Source organism: Pleurodeles waltl, chromosome 8 (assembly GCF_031143425.1).
Source record: "Pleurodeles waltl isolate 20211129_DDA chromosome 8, aPleWal1.hap1.20221129, whole genome shotgun sequence".
Taxonomy (NCBI): domain Eukaryota; kingdom Metazoa; phylum Chordata; class Amphibia; order Caudata; family Salamandridae; genus Pleurodeles; species Pleurodeles waltl.
The window spans coordinates 1,161,206,191-1,161,212,190 of record NC_090447.1 but is presented as its reverse complement, the minus strand read 5'-3'; positions in this window follow the sequence as shown (position 1 = coordinate 1,161,212,190).

The window sequence follows — 6,000 nt, the reverse complement described above, 5'->3', positions numbered from 1 at the left end:
ATCTGGCAATCCATGGGAACTTTACAAACTATCTCTCCAGTAAAACTTAAATCTTGGGTGAACGACAACAACTAAGAAGCACAGATAACCTTCCATTCCAGATCTGCTTTGAGAAAAACACAAACCACTAAAGTAATCCTTCTCTTGAAGTGTCCAAAGATTATGGAAGTCCCACCAGATATCAGGAAATTACAGTCTTGTAACCTAATAAAAAAAATGAACTGAAAAAGCTGCCTTAAAACCGACAATACATACATTCAGAAAGCACTTGAAACCAGAACCAGGAGTCACTTATTAAGACATCGATAACAGGCTTAATACTCCTTAACGACACATCGTTCAATACCAATCAATTAATTTATTAAATGACTGTTTTAACATCCTGCTACTCTACACTCCTGGCCCGAAGCTTGTAAGAATGTGCACAACCTAGCCTAGTCTCTGAAACCTTCTGTGTATCCTATAATTAACATAACAGTTTCTACCTGTTGAATTTTATAGGACAATACTGCTAACCCTCATGTATCTTCTCCCACTTTCTTCTGTTAGTCGCAAACCTGTTTGTTGTAAGGCGCTCTGAAATTTGGGAGTCTAGTTCATGCTATATAAAACTGCAAAATAAATTATAGAATGCTGGCGTACTATAGTATTGTTTAGTGTACAAAAAGGATAGCAAAGCACTTATCCTGTATCAACAGTAAAAGCATGGTATTTCAAAGTTGGCACCTAATCTGAGGATTTCCATTTATTTCATTGGTAAGGGTTGAAATTAGTGTACTTAAACTTTACATCAGGAAGTTCTTTACTTACTATGTTAAAGCTACTAGTAACAAGGAGTCAAATTCACAAATCTTTCTGTACAAAAGTGGTCTCCAACTCCTGTTGTATGTGTGAATTAATCCTGAATGTTGAGGACTGAATGACAAAGGTTTTTGTGTGTTTGTGTCCAACTCAAGGCTCAATAGCGAGTTACTCATGAATTTCAATGAATAAGACACGTAAATGAGTCACAAAGTTTTCCCCTGTGCATTAGCATGTTGAACTATGAGAAACTAACACGGTCTCTTACACTAAATATAGACATTACTACTTCAAGAAAATGGTTTGTCAATAAAGGTGTATTTCACAGCTAAGACTGGTGTAGGAGGAAGTACAGACTGAAAAAGCTTACAGAACTGGCCCATGGGCATGAATGCACATACTCTTTACAGCCATACCCACAGTATACGGAGTTCATGCCGGCAGACAGGCTTTTAACCACAGATACTGGAGTCATGCGATTTAACCACAGACACTGGAGTCATGCGATCACAAAAGTACTACTAGCTTCAGTTTAGTTTGTTAGGTTAGTAAGCAGACCAGTAAGAGTCAAACAAGGTTTGATCCAGAATGAACAGATCTATGCACTCAGAGCAACATTCTTAAATTAATGAAAATATTTAACACTTTAGGTGGGCATCACTGCTACAATCAGAGTTCCTTTATCACCTGTAATCCACCGTCACGGAGTATATTTGAACACAAATTTCACCTTGTGAGAAAACCCTTAAGGCGATTAATGGAGCTTACAACAAACACATCTCCTCCTTTAACCCCTTCCCCGCCACGGACGTAATGGTTACGTCCATGGCAGCGCCCGTGTGGCGCCATGGACGTAACCATTACGTCCTGAATGCTGCCCTCGGGAGAAGCGCTAGCGCTCCTCCCGAGGGCCGCCCCCCCACCCCCCTAGGTCAGGGCTGACAGGGGAATCCCTTCCCCTTCAACCCCCGACCCCCCCCCCCCACCCCCCCTGTGACGTCAGCGCGCGAGCGCGCGCTGACAATCACACAACCTCCCCCATCGCGCTGGAAGCAGAGCTTCCAGCGCGATCGAAAGAGAAATGCTCAGCATTTCTCTTTCGATCACGTGGGGGAGGCCCGGAGGGGCTTCAAAGGGAAGGAAATGTATTTCCTTCCCTTTGAAGTCTCTCCGAGGGTTTCAAAAGCCGGATTGCTTGCAATCCGGCTTTTGAAACCCCACTAGACACCAGGGATTTTTTTTTTTCTATGAAATTGACAGAAGGGAGCGACCCCTTGGGCAAGGGTCGCTCCCAGGGGGTCATTTTTTTTTAAGGCCTTTTCTGCCCCCCCTGGGGGCAGAAACCTCTAGACACCAGGGATACTTTTTTTTGGTTTGTTTTTTTATTTGTTTTCTTTTGTTTTTTAGGTGTGGGATGCGACCCCTTAGGCAAGGGTCGCTCCCATAGGGGGAAATTATATTTAGGCCATTTCAGCCCCCTTTGGGGGCAGATTGGCTTATTTTTATGAGGCCAATCTGCCCCCAAGGGGGGCAGAAACCACTAGACACCAGGGAGTTTTTTTTGTTTGTTTTTCACGTAAGGGGAGCGACCCCTTAGGCAAGGGTCGTTCCCTTGGGGGGCAAATTTATTTTAGGCCATTTCTGCCCCCCATGGGGGCAGATCAGCCTATTTTTATTAGGCCGATCTGCCCCCACGGGGGGCAGAAACCACTAGGCACCAGGGATTTTTGTTGTTGTTGTTGTGTTTTACAGATGGGGAGCGTCCCCTTAGGCAAGGGTCGCTCCCCTGGAGGGGCAAATTGTATTTAGGCCATTTCTGCCCGCTTTGGGGGCAGATCGGCCGATTTTAGGTCAATCTGCCCCCTAGGGGGGCAGAAACCACTAGGCACCAGGGATCTTTTTTTTGCGCCGTCACGCAAGGGGAGCGACCTTGTAGGCAAGGGTCGCTCCCCGGGGGGGCTGAGGGGGGCAAATTTATTTTAGGCCATTTCTGCCCCCCCTGGGGGCAGATCGGCCTATTAGTATTAGGCCGGTCTGCCCACAGGGGGGGCAGAAACCTCTAGGCGCCTGGGCAAATATTTTTTTTGTGGTTTTTTTTTGTTTGTTTGTTTTTTTAGAGATGGGGAGCGACGCATTAGGCAAGGGTCGCTCCCCTGGGGGGCAAATTGTATTTAGACCATTTCTGGCCCCCTTGGGGGCAGATTGGCCGATTGTAGGTCAATCTGCCCCCAAGGGGGGCAGAAACCACTAGGCACCAGGGATCTTTTTTTTGCGCCGTCACGCAAGGGGAGCGACCTTGTAGGCAAGGGTCGCTCCCCGGGGGGAGGGTGAGGGGGGCAAATTTATTTTAGGCCATTTCTGCCCCCCCTGGGGGCAGATCGGCCTATTGGTATTAGGCCGATCTGCCCACAGGGGGGGCAGAAACCTCTAGGCGCCTGGGCAAATAGTTTTTTTGTGTTTTTGTTTGTTTGTTTTTTTTTAGAGATGGGGAGCGACGCATTAGGCAAGGGCCGCTCCCCTGGGGGGCAAATTGTATTTAGACCATTTCTGCCCCCTTTGGGGGCAGATTGGCAGATTGTAGGTCAATCTGCCCCCAATGGGGGCAGAAACCACTAGGCACCAGGGATCTTTTTTTTGCGCCGTCACGCAAGGGGAGCGACCTTGCAGGCAAGGGTCGCTCCCCGGGGGGTGTGGGGGGGCAAATTTATTTTAGGCCATTTCTGCCCCCCTGGGGGCAGATCGGCCTATTGGTATTAGGCCGATCTGCCCCCGGGGGGGGGCAGAAACCTTTAGGCGCCAGGGCAAATTTTTTTTTGTGGGGTTTTTTTTGTTTTTTTTTAGAGATGGGGAGCGACGCATTAGGCAAGGGTCGCTCCCCTGGGGGGCAAATTGTATTTAGACCATTTCTGCCCCCCTTGGGGGCAGATTGGCCGATTGTAGGTCAATCTGCCCCCAAGGGGGGCAGAAACCACTAGGCACCAGGGATCTTTTTTTTGCGCAGTCACGCAAGGGGAGCGACCTTGCAGGCAAGGGTCGCTCCCCGAGGGGGTGGGGGGGCAAATTTATGTTAGGCCATTTCTGCCCCCCTGGGGGCAGATCGGCCTATTGGTATTAGGCCGATCTGCCCCCGGGGGGGGGGGGGGCAGAAACCTTTAGGCGCCAGGGCAAAAAAATTTTTGTGTGGGTTTTTTTTTTTTTGGTTTGTTTTTTTAGAGATGGGGAGCGACGCATTAGGCAAGGGTCGCTGCCCTGGGGGGCAAATTGTATTTAGACCATTTCTGGCCCCCTTGGGGGCAGATTGGCCGATTGTAGGTCAATCTGCCCCCAAGGGGGGCAGAAACCACTAGGCACCAGGGATCTTTTTTTTGCGCCGTCACGCAAGGGGAGCGACCTTGTAGGCAAGGGTCGCTCCCCGGGGGGAGGGTGAGGGGGGCAAATTTATTTTAGGCCATTTCTGCCCCCCCTGGGGGCAGATCGGCCTATTGGTATTAGGCCGATCTGCCCACAGGGGGGGCAGAAACCTCTAGGCGCCTGGGCAAATAGTTTTTTTGTGTTTTTGTTTGTTTGTTTTTTTTTAGAGATGGGGAGCGACGCATTAGGCAAGGGCCGCTCCCCTGGGGGGCAAATTGTATTTAGACCATTTCTGCCCCCTTTGGGGGCAGATTGGCAGATTGTAGGTCAATCTGCCCCCAATGGGGGCAGAAACCACTAGGCACCAGGGATCTTTTTTTTGCGCCGTCACGCAAGGGGAGCGACCTTGCAGGCAAGGGTCGCTCCCCGGGGGGTGTGGGGGGGCAAATTTATTTTAGGCCATTTCTGCCCCCCTGGGGGCAGATCGGCCTATTGGTATTAGGCCGATCTGCCCCCGGGGGGGGGCAGAAACCTTTAGGCGCCAGGGCAAATTTTTTTTTGTGGGGTTTTTTTTGTTTTTTTTTAGAGATGGGGAGCGACGCATTAGGCAAGGGTCGCTCCCCTGGGGGGCAAATTGTATTTAGACCATTTCTGCCCCCCTTGGGGGCAGATTGGCCGATTGTAGGTCAATCTGCCCCCAAGGGGGGCAGAAACCACTAGGCACCAGGGATCTTTTTTTTGCGCAGTCACGCAAGGGGAGCGACCTTGCAGGCAAGGGTCGCTCCCCGAGGGGGTGGGGGGGCAAATTTATGTTAGGCCATTTCTGCCCCCCTGGGGGCAGATCGGCCTATTGGTATTAGGCCGATCTGCCCCCGGGGGGGGGGGGGGCAGAAACCTTTAGGCGCCAGGGCAAAAAAATTTGTGTGGGTTTTTTTTTTTTTGGTTTGTTTTTTTAGAGATGGGGAGCGACGCATTAGGCAAGGGTCGCTGCCCTGGGGGGCAAATTGTAGTTAGACCATTTCTGCCCCCCTTGGGGGCAGATTGGCCGATTGTAGGTCAATCTGCCCCAAGGGGGGCAGAAACCACTAGGCACCGGGGATTTTTTTTTTGGCATCAATGTCACGCAAGGGGGGGCGACCCCATAGGCAAGGGTTGCTCCCGGGGGGGCAGGGGGGTTGGGGGGTGGGGGACAAATTTATTTTAGGCCGTTTCTGCCCCCCCTGGGCCCGGCTGAGCTAGAGGCCAAAATCCACAGGTAGGCACTGTTTTCTATGAAAAAATGTGATGTGTCCACGTTGTGTTTTGGGCCATTTCCTGTCGCGGGCGCTAGGCCTACCCACACCAGTGAGGTATCATTTTTATCGGGAGACTTGGGGGAACGCTGGGTGGAAGGAAATTTGTGGCTCCTCTTAGATTCCAGAACTTTCTGTCACCGAAATGTGAGGAACATGTGTTTTTTTAGCCAAATTTTGAGGTTTGCAAAGGATTCTGGGTAACAGAACCTGGTCCGAGCCCCGCAAGTCACCCCTCCTTGGATTCCCCTAGGTGTCTAGTTTTCAGAAATGCACAGGTTTGGTAGGTTTCCCTAGGTGCCGGCTGAGCTAGAGGCCAAACTCTACAGGTAGGCACTTCGCAAAAAACACCTCTGTTTTTTTTCAAAATTTAGGATGTGTCCACGTTGCGCTTTGGGGTGTTTCCTGTCGCCGGCACTAGGCCTACCCACACAAGTGAGGTATCATTTTTATCGGGAGACTTGGGGGAACGCTGGGTGGAAGGAAATTTGTAGCTCCTCTCAGATTCCAGAACTTTCTGTCACCGAAATGTGAGGAACATGTGTTTTTTTAGCCA